This window comes from Anopheles stephensi, chromosome 2 (genome assembly GCF_013141755.1).
Source record: "Anopheles stephensi strain Indian chromosome 2, UCI_ANSTEP_V1.0, whole genome shotgun sequence".
Taxonomy (NCBI): Eukaryota; Metazoa; Arthropoda; class Insecta; order Diptera; family Culicidae; genus Anopheles; species Anopheles stephensi.
This window is the reverse complement of record NC_050202.1, coordinates 34,966,135-34,977,292: the sequence shown is the minus strand read 5'-3', so window position 1 is coordinate 34,977,292 and position 11,158 is coordinate 34,966,135. Positions and strand designations below refer to the sequence as shown.

General features: G+C 46.9%; 1 protein-coding gene across 1 annotated transcript in view; it reads left to right on the top strand.

The window, feature by feature from the left end:
- The first annotated feature begins 339 nt into the window (after positions 1-339).
- LOC118507386 (knirps-related protein-like) overlaps positions 340-11,158 on the top strand; it is a 28,960-nt gene continuing 18,141 nt past the window's right edge. The window contains exon 1 of the mRNA XM_036045839.1: positions 340-1,521. The gene's annotated coding sequence lies outside the window, so the exon portion shown is untranslated. The remainder of the gene's footprint in view (positions 1,522-11,158) is intronic.

The following is an 11,158-nucleotide window of genomic DNA, read 5'->3' as shown; positions in this document are numbered from 1 at the left end:
GTTCTGCATTAGACTCCTCCCCATTGCGCACGTGTAGGCTAGCTAACGTGCGCAAGAAGATTGATCACGATTGGTCGCGATCGTTTCCCCTTCTTTAGACCGCACGAACGCTCGGCGTCTTACGACGGCCGTTTTCTTAGCTCAACCGCAAGCTCAAGCGTTGCTGATCTCTAACCTCCCCTGTAAGCGGCAACTTCGCCAGCCCGACCACAGGTAAAAAACTCACACACACATGCGCACACACACACCGGACACAAACACAACGAGAGAGAACCAACCCCGAGCAGTGCAGCGACCAGGCAGAGGCAGAGCTTTGGCCGCGGTTCGCGCCGAGATGTTTTCCAGTCTCAGACAGGGCGCGCTCACGATCGCATGTCAGTCGGTGCGGTCGCCGTCGTTGAAGTTGTTATCGTCGTCGCTTTCCTGGTGGTACAGATTCCCGAGCCCAGCGCGCACTGTTTTTACTTTCGCTGCTTGGTCCTTACCTGTCGTCGTTTTCGACGTCGTGTTCTGAAAGTTCGTTCTTGGAGCGAACCCAGCCGGGAAGGGGTGAAGGCTCTCGCCCCGAGTGCAGTTCCGTGTGCAGTTTTCGGTGCAGTTTCATTCAGTGCAGTTCGGTCAGTGGCAATAGAAGCTTCTCAAGAGCGGATACCTTTTGCCGCTTGTGTGGGCATTAGACGAGCGTTGTCAACGAGTGAGTGATAATCGAAGTGGTGTTGTGATTAATCATACCGAATTCCTGGCGACACGTTTCGAAACACTTTTGTCAGTTGTCGGTGAATACATGTGAAATCCTGTGAACTGTTTAGCCGTATCGTTATCTCCGCAACAATGCGCTAACAATTGAATCCAAAAGCCGTGACCCGAAACAGTGAAGCCGGGATCAATCAAAGATCCTCCCGGGTGCAAAGTGGATCATTTACAACGGTTTTGGGCTTTTTCTTTCGGATAACGAATGATAATTGGTTCCTTCAACAGCCATTCTTCGACTGACACCGGCGGCTAAAGCAGTTCGAACTATAGTCAAGATAACGTGGTGCGAAACGTTGTGAGATGGACCCGTGCCGTGGTTGAAAATTGTTTGTGACAACAGGCCGATATCCAGATTGTCGGCTCGCGCTCCGTGTGTGTATGTGTGTGTCTTTGAGGGTGCGTGTGTTTCGGAAGCTGTTAGCGACCCGGTACCCAGTGAATCGCGTGTGTTCCATTTTGATGCTAAACAAAACTAAACGGTCAAATATTCGGAGCAAACAATTTTGGAGCAATGTTGCGGCTTGATGATCGTTTCCCACATCATCCAACGCGGATGCTTTGCTAGAAATTGTGCTAAACAAGTGATTGTGATAGGCTTCAGTCGACGCGCAGAGTTTACCCAGCTTCGAAAGAGAGCTCTGTGTACACTGCTTATCACGCCGATAACTTAATTGAAGTGGCTTCAAGAATTCTACACCCGAAAACCCCACCATCAGGCAAAGCCAGTCAGTTCAGTCATCTCCCGTTCCCGCACAGCAGAACATAAAGGTGAGTCACGAAAAATTGGTGTAAAACCAGCAGAAACCTATTGTTAGCATTAAGTCAAACACGCGTCAAAAGCACATCAAAAGATTAAGAAGCGTACGCGAAACTTGCCGAACCGTAAAATCCTCACGATGCAACACAATATCATTAATGCAGTCGGAAAACGCAGAACAGACGATTGCAGTGTGTTAATTTCATGTAGCAGGAGCTCAGCAAAAAAAATCTTTAAATTGACCTCTACATCTAACTTGAAGTTGTCGCTCGCTGCAACAACACCACAAAACAAAGAAGAAGAAGAAGGCGATTTTCAAAAGGTGCCGTGCGTTGCAAAATGTTTTTTGGTTAATCACATTTTAATTATGCTCAATAAACCGTGACAAACGCAATGGACACGGTGGAGCTTCTGGTTCTTCCGAGCCGTCAGCTGGCGGTCGAGTTCGGGAGCGAGCTACATGCACAGATTCAACAGGTCGTTGTTGTTGGCTGCTTCCTCTTCTTATTGCGATGCATCTGAAGAAATTAGTTGATCAGGATAGAACGCACCGATGCTCGCGACACACGCGACTGTCAATAAACGTGACAAAAGCACACAGAGAACTCCTCCAAGACTGGTGCGCAACTAAGCTCCGTACTGCACAGGTGAATAACAATCAGCACCTGGTGTCCATCAGAAATCGGTTACGGGTTTTGCAAGCGCTGCTTGCTGTTTGCCCTTAGCTCCCCACACACACAGTGGGGAAAGTGGCTCACAGGGAGGCATCATCCATTAGCCAAGCCACTCATCCGACCGATACGGAACGTGTGTCCACCCTGTTTTTTTTTTTTTTGTGCTGCAGATCCTTCTGCAAGAGGCTAACAGTGAACAGTGAGCCCATGAGATGCAACCGGCCGGGCGTCGTGCGACGATTAATGATATTGCAAAATTGCACCTCATTGTTCCTCGCTGGTGACCCGCGAGCATCCGCACACGCACACAAAGGAGCGTACCGACGACGGAATTTTGCGCGCTGTGAATAATTGTTCTGGTTGGCGTATCGCGATCGCATCGCCCATAAACGCCACTACTAAGTGGTTGTCTTTATTTTGCTGATTATTGCCATTATTAATTCATATCGTTGGTTGATGATAATTTTTCATGCTTACATCGACCAACGTCGCCGTGTTGCGAAATGCATTCAAAGTCAGACGCGCGCGCACTCGGCAGGAAACTATTTGCCAAAAAATTTGACTTTTTTCTGACAGCTCCGGCGGATGATACGGTGCGCTGTTTTCTGGGGTTGTAGCGTTGCGTTTAATTATAATTCCAACACTTCATATGCATCAGAATCACCTACCGTGTGCACGTGGGCAGCAGGAATACCGTGTGGTGTCTGATTTGATTGATGCATCGCCACAGCATAAATCTTCTGAGCGGGTGCATTCATCGTGGGTTCTGCGATAAAGAGCTTACCAGCGGAAAAATTCTATACGATGAAGATTTTTTGACCTTGGAAGAGGACTAAATTTGACTCGTTAAACAAGTGCCATTTCTACTCCCTGCCGAAACTTTCGATACTCTGCATCTCACCGTGTTGCCGTCACAAGAACAAGATAAGTACACATTTCGGCCAACTAACCATCGCCAACCGGCACGGTACAGATCATCCGCATTTGCAACCAGCTAGCAATGATATCGGGTTCGCCATCAAATGTCTGACGACAAACCGGTACGAATGGCGGAAGCGAAAGAGGGTGAGAGAGAAAACGAAACGATTAATGCCCTGGCCTGCGACCGGAGCGCGCTGGAGGAGTAACTCCAGCAATGATCCTCCGATCATCGCGCCGCGGTTACAGGCAACGGAACAAAAGAAAGCCACCGTTGCGCAGACCGGAGGCGTTAAATAGGTTTATTTCCCACGGTTTTTTCTGCCCTATCCGCGCGCACGGAGGACATGTTGGCACGCTTTACGCCTTTCCCGTCTCCCCACCCCCCTTCTACCCTTTTTGTGCCCGGTTCCGTGGCGAGCTCGCGCACTGCACCTTTCGGCGATTCCAGCTACGACGGCTAGCATAGAACGGGGAACGGGTGCAACAACGCGCCTACATGAACATGGAGCTTCGTGTTGCTGGTCATGATAAGTGGATATCACTATCGAGATTTACTTAATTAATAGCAATAAGGCACCTGGGTAACGAAATGATGGATCGTACGGGGTAATGGTATTTACGTGCCGTTGTCAACAGCAGTAGGTGCATAATAGCTCCATAATTGTACGCTTGGCTTCTAATTGTTCGAAATATGTATGCACGGAATAATTATTGTTTTTTTCTGGATTGTTAACACTTATGTTAAAGTTATGTAAATTTGGAGAAATTAAATTTTGGCCATAGCTACTAGGCATAGTAGAGGAACAGAATCTCAAGCTATGTCATGTTACACGTCAACTATTTTTGATATAACTCATGCTATAAGCTTTACCTTGACCGAAGAAGTTGAAGATAGTGAGGCGTATTGTGGACCTATATTGTAGTCGCTTCAAATTTTTCTCTCAAACTCAAACTTTGACAGAATCAAACTTATAATAGAGGACTCTACAGTGGTGAACGGATAAAGCGTCATAAGCAGCAGAAGCTGATGAAGAAATCCGATACTGTCCCGCACTGAAGCTTTAAAGTTCTGGAACTTGAAATCAGTTGACAGAGCCTTGAAATCATGTCTGTGACAAAACTTGAGTCATTTGAGATGGTCACTCAGAATTAGAACTTAGCAACGGCTGCGAATATTATCTTTCCGACGGAGGGAAGAAACCTCTAGCATACCTTTGCAAATCTCTTTTGAGTAACTTACCCAATCCCCAATACCCTGACCTAAAGACTTCTTCCGCTTCGTCGCCCTGTTGACCCCAACGATCTTTAACTTCATACCTACCATTCCTGGCTTAACCGACTAATTAATGTCACTCAGATGGATAGTCAATCCTTTGTACAGAGACTTGAAGACTTTAAATAACTGAATCAAAACCAAACGTGGCTGAGTTGTCAGCTAACTACTGAAGTAGCTCACATTGCCCGCAGTTGTTTCATATGCTTCTAAAGCTACTCTATTTAGTTTTAACTGAAACTTTATTGGGTAGAGAAACACTTACCTTCATGAGTCATTCGAAGCTTCCAAGGAGCATTCCGATAACGTTGTCTATCAAAATCACCAAGCTCTTGGATGACCACATGGACACAACGCTACAAACAAAACCAGGATACGTTGAGTGGAGAAATAGGAATCAAATCAACATCATTAATCAAAATATTTGTTTTTATTGCAGTGAAATCAACCGATTCATACACGCCGCCTCTATCGGCTAACGGTACGATCACGATCGGTAGCCGCCGTGCTTAAGCGCGTATAGCAAAGGGGGCAAACTCGATTGATTTCAGATTACTCCGCGCGATCCGTTGTTTGAAAGCGGTCCGTTGCACTCCTTCTTTTGTTTGTTTGTCGATGGATGCATTATACAACGCGAAGGTGCCAAATTGTTGCTCAAGGGCTCGTCAAAGGGGTTTTATTTACTGCTGGCGAGAGATTTTAGCAAGTTATTAGGTTCATGAAAAAGGCCATACTTCATTTCATCCTTCCGAGCAGAAGACGTACAACCTGACTTCAGGCACTTCACTTGAACTCGACTCGCCTCGCCCTTTAACGTGCACCATTTTCCACAGCACGATGGTTTCTTTGGTGGTGGTGTATGTAGATGTGCAGAGAAAGTTTGACCAGTGCCAAGTCATCAGGTTGGAGGGTTTTTTCACGGTTTAATTTTTATTACCACCTGCAAAGTGCCAAACATTGCAATGTGCGATCGATTTGCGTCGTCCGAACATCACGAAGGGCGTCGGGCGTCTTTTCTTTTTCGACGATACTCGGATGCCACCCGGGCAGCTCCAACAGCAGCTTGATGGCACGGCAAAGGTTGGAGGCCAGGTTCGACGTGGGCGGCGGTGAAAGGGGAAAAAATCTTGCACTCTAATGTGAGATGACTTCACCACACGGACAGAGTCCACAGTGTCCTACTCCTACCGACAATCCGATCCGTCAATCCGCCCAGCATGAGGACGAGTCGAACGTGTTAATTGAACAAAAAGGCTAAGTGAACTGAGAATGTCGTAAAACGTAATTGATTCGAGTCAAAACAAATGAGCTTTCGCTCGACGAACGACAACACACACACACAGACACTCGCATGAGTTCCAGCACCGGGTCTTGAGCGGAGAAGTTGGGTGCCGCACGGTACAGGAGTGCGCTTTATTGCAAGCTTTGCCCTGCGCGAGCTGGCAGATGAAAGAATGATGCCGCCGTCTAGCACCGCACCGCAATTGCCATCGACGAGGAGTTCAGCCCGACCATCCGCAGCCCTGACTCCCAAACAACAACTTATATTTGGAGCAATAAAATCTGAAAAGCCTCCCGGGGAAGATGCCGTGTCCGAAACGGCAGCCAGCGACCAGCCACGGTTCCAAGGTCCCAGAGCACCGAGAAGCTTTGTCGGCACATCAACCGTTCTGGAGCTCCGCACGTAATCCACATTGTTTCTGACGTGGTAGTTCGATTTGTTGGCGAAGCACCGAACCCAATCGCCGGCTGGCTGACCCGTTCGAGTATTTTGAATAGTCATAAAATTCAATATGAATGGCGAACACACCACCGTGCCGGGAACGGAGCGCGGGCTCGAAAAAGGGTTTTTCTGGAGGATGCGGTAATGAAATTATTCTGGGAAATGGTTCGCACCCACAGCTCGGGAATGGTGGAGTCCGTGGATTCTGATGAATAATCGTCCGAAATGAAACGAATAACCGATTTTATATCAATCCAATCGAACCGCTGATCGACCACGGGGTAACACTTTCCTCCAGCTCACACCAGCTCCAGCCCATCCGAATGGTGGCCGGTCGCGCTGATCTTGATCTTCACTAATTGTCGGCCACAAATGAGCGGTAACACCGATTTATGCTGACCGGTGCATGACGGTGCCCAAGCATCCGGATGCTCTGGTGGGCAGAAGCGTCTCATCCTGCAGATGAAATAGCTCAAACTTGCTGTTGTTTAGGCGAGCTTGAAAAAAGTAACTCCTCGATCACTTCTCACCGATACTCGGGATGATTTTGATCAATAAAAATCGTTTCAAAATCGCGTTAACTCGTGAAAATGTTTCAATAAGTACTTCACAATGCTTACGTAGGGATGAAAACGTTTGTAACGAATCGCCCGCTTACGTGCGCACGTCATGCGCTACACATTGATGGCGAGGGAGCTTTTTATTAGGTAGTTCTTGGATGAAGATAAAAAAATGACCTCGTATCGCCACAATCATCGTTGGATCCCGTCATCATCCCTCTGAATGGGAATTCCCATCAAAGTTTATTGGAAACTGGAGTGTGAATCTGACGGCGGAGAACTGAGCATGACCTCATTGGAGATCGTTATAATCGCTGCACGATTCCGAGTCGATCGTCGTCGCTCGGCTTCCATACGCTTACATGTGCGAAAATCGTGGATCGTGTACACTACTCATCGCTGTGTGACGATTTAATTCATAACCGTAATGACTGCCGCAGCCTTAATGCTCCTAATGCGCCCTAGCTAAGCCCTTAGCTTTATCGCACACAATTCGTTCATCTAGCCATTCTCATTAAGCCACAACCCTTAATCGTGCCCCATACGACCAGCACCGTGCGACGGTTTAATTAATTAGAACAGCTTCACACATTCAAAACTACCGACGTAGTCGACCTCGATACCGCCGAACGCGGTACTTCGAAGAGCGAATACGTGCACTTCGTTAGCATCGTACGACAATCGACATTTGTAATCATTGGTTATGCAAGCCACTGCCACCGCTTTTGTCGCCGAAGGTCCTCTAAGGACGAACGCAGGTTTCGGTCTCGGACGAAATGGCACAAACGTACGTGCCGCAAGATGTCCACCGCCGGTTTGTGATCCAGATATTTATCGATTACTGTGCTTACTTACTGTCGTCCAAGAATCATGGACACAAGCCACAAATCATACCAACTCGTTTGCTGGTAATGTCTGGCTGTCAAGCAATATGTGATCTGAATGTGAGTGATTTTATTGTTTGCGATGCGTTGTAAGTGTATGCACAAAGCGTATGAACCACACTATTTGTACGACATGAAGTTAGCATATCAGCACGAACAAACTGTGGCGTAGCCATCACATGGCTATCGTTACATATCGAACACTTATGAACACAGTTGCACTTAAACTTATTTATTTATTTAAACTCGACCCAACACAAACTACAACCATTTTCCACTAATGAACTCTATCTGCCTAAGAAAACTTCTTTTCGCTGAATACTATGCATGGTATCATCCATAGCGAACTGTCGCGAAACTGATTGAGAAGAACACCGAAGAACTATGATTGTCGCAAACTGTCAGTAGCGTCAAGTTGTAAAACCAAGCAGCAGAGGCCACCCGACAGAGCCCCCTCCCCCGCTTCCTGCCCCCTTAATCCCATCCCCCGGCGCTGCAATGAATATAATAACCAATAAATTAATGTCATAAGGTACGCTGCGTTCTGCGTAATGCACCGCACACAGTGCGCACAGGCAAATCAAACTCATCCATACATTGCTTCGATCGGTGGTTAGTTGGAACGATGCGCGTTCGACGAAAATCCTGTGCGCTAGTCGACTAGCGATCCCTCTCGATCATATCTCCCGACCGGCAGACTGTTGCCGATTGCACTTACGCCGTGCACCGTCGACGAAGTTCATTGTGAAGCGGATCGATCGATAAAATAAATAAATAAAATTATACCCCAACCCGGAGCAGCCGAGGCTGTGGTTGTGGGGTATTGTGCTGAAGGACATATGCTGATCATTCTCGATCAAAAATTGAAAAATAAGTTCATTGTTCGTGTTCGAGTCGAGAATTCGAGTACAGTGACGGCGCTCGCTTCGGGGTTCGGCGCTTTACTACTGCCCAAGTCACCGATACGATGAAACCGACTGCAGTGAACTGAACAGTATCAGTGTTTTGTTTGGGTCTTAAAATTCGAACACTTTAGTTTGCATCTAGATGGATCTTTTTACGCAAAGATTTCAGTGATGCACTGCTAGTCCACACTTGATTTGCCATCAGATTTGCTCGTCAGACTGCTCCGAACATGTATTCAAATATGGCAAGATTGTAAAAATTTAATTAGCCATCCTCAACGTGACCGGCCCGGACGTGTGAAGGTTTTCTTTCATCCCGCGATCGACTGATCTTTTTGTGTTTTGCCTCCCCCTCTCTCACTCTGTACGGTTTGATGGTATTTTTGTTTCACATTTTACCACCACACCGAAGCCTATCACGCTCAGCTATTTTTGTTCGCACAAAACGTTCAATAGGTCGGTTGGACGAGGCTGCACACTACTAGCGAGTCAGCAGCAGCACATGCTCATCTTCATGCCTGTTGCGCGCGATTTTTATTGCTATACTTTGTGAATTAATTTATGGCAAGTGGCAAATATCGGTGCAAAACTAGCAGTGGCACGAGCGCCGTGTGGGGGGCGGGGAGAGATGTCGTCCCAACCCGACCCGAGAAGGAAGGAACGACGAAGGCCTCCGCATATCGTGAAACGATTGTCTATAAGGGAGTTGTCGTAAAAAAAGGCACGTACATTGATGTGGCTTGATAATTAGCTTCACTCGCAAAACGAGGACATTGGAGGGTGTTCGGTTCGGTCGTGTTATGCAAAGCACGCCAACAACAACCCGAACCAAAGGCTGACCGTTCAAGTCGATATGGTGCATCTTGACAGTTGGTATTATTATTAACTGCATTTAAATAGTTCAACTATCGTACGTGACCCCACGCTTGGGGAGCATATCGTTCCGGAGAAGAAAAAAAACAACCTCCCCGGCGGTAAACTTCATCCGCCAACCGACAAAGCAGCGAGATCGAGATAAAGTTTTCATTGATTGACGATGATCGAGCGTCGATGGCTATTTTTTGACATAACGAAGTCACCCGAACGGATTGTGTACGCATCGCTACTTGTAATGAAAGCGCCTTTCACGTGTACATCACTCTCGTTCGTCTACAATGTTTGAGAGAGGAAGTCTAAAGAAACGGTTCGGACCGTTTATAACCGCAAACGCAAACCACTATCGGGAACTGCATGTCGGCGATGATGCGCTTCTGAGATAGTAATTTTAAGTCGTTGTCGGCGAATAACCGAGAGCGAGCGAGAGAGATTACGGTGCCCTACCTAACCTAGGTCAGATGATGCAGCAAACCTTCTTGAAGGCCTGTTACCTGAACACGTTGATTTCATGCCTACGGTACGGTGACTTGCTGGTTGTTCTAGTCCGCTTTTTTGCACCAAACTCGCCTGCAGTGGCTGCAATCCCTACGCTAGCCTCTCTCGCCGTCCAGCACGTGCACTTGAATGTGCGGGTGGAAACCGATATCCCTCCCCAGACCAGTCAGAGTAGGAGCCACCATCATCATCGTCAACGATTATCGAGTGCAAGAATTTGAATGATCTAGTTCCCACGGTTTGATTGTAAAGGGTTTTGGGGCTGCAGACGATCGCGAAACGAAGATCAACCTTCGGCGATTAGTTTGCTTACGGGAAAAACCGGGTTTTGAGCAAAGGAAAAAGTTATCCACGCTGACGCCGCCCGCTAACGCTAACGTCGGCATTTCGCGATCAGGCCAAATCGGGTCTAGTGTAGCGCGAACGAGGCTGGGCAAATGGGCGGCTAGTTGCTTGTTCACTCGTTGACCGCTGTGCAGTGAGTCTCTGGCAAAAAAGGGAAGGCGAAACGTTTTAATACATTTGATAGATAATTCTAAAACTTCTATCAGATTTTCATCACGTATTGTCCAAATTTTAGGGTCTTAATCTATTTCTTCGTGATCGAGCCCCACGCACTAGTACTTTGCCCAGTGAAAAACTTACACAACAAACTGTTGAACGTAGCCCTCTATACGTCACATTTCGAACTAATACTACACAAAGGCAAGAAATGTGAACACTAATCGTTTGCGATCCAATTGCTCGTTATATATTTCCTAGATTTGTATTTCATCATGAAGTAGAGTAACGATACCTCATTCGCTTTGTACCGTTCATAACGCATTTGAATGATTTATCATCCGCCTCGATGAAACAGGGATGCGACGTTGCCCCATTTCAAGCATATCATACTGCAGGTCAAGTTTCCAAGATCCTTACCGGTACTTCCATCAATCTACGGGCTGCATAAATTGTAGCAATGTGATCGGCAACTTAGCTCCGAGCCATTTTGCGAGAGATGAGAGCAATATTCAGTTTAGTGCGGCTCAGTGATCCTAAAGACTTCAATAAGAATTAACTAAAGTTGGTTAAAATATTTTATAGCAATACTTTGATTGGACTCCTTCCAAGAATTATCCAACATAAACTACCTATACTAGATGAGCTAAAGTTAACAAGGATAAACAAATGAAGCCTAGGTCAGGTTTGCACCACCTCTGAGCAAAACATGTAGCAGGATGATAACTCAATTGCGTTCAGCACATAATGGCTACGTATGCTGTCACACCGGGGTCTTCAAACAACACCGGTACCACCACAGGCCTCGTTAAGTGCGTGCATGTTCTGTTGAGCAA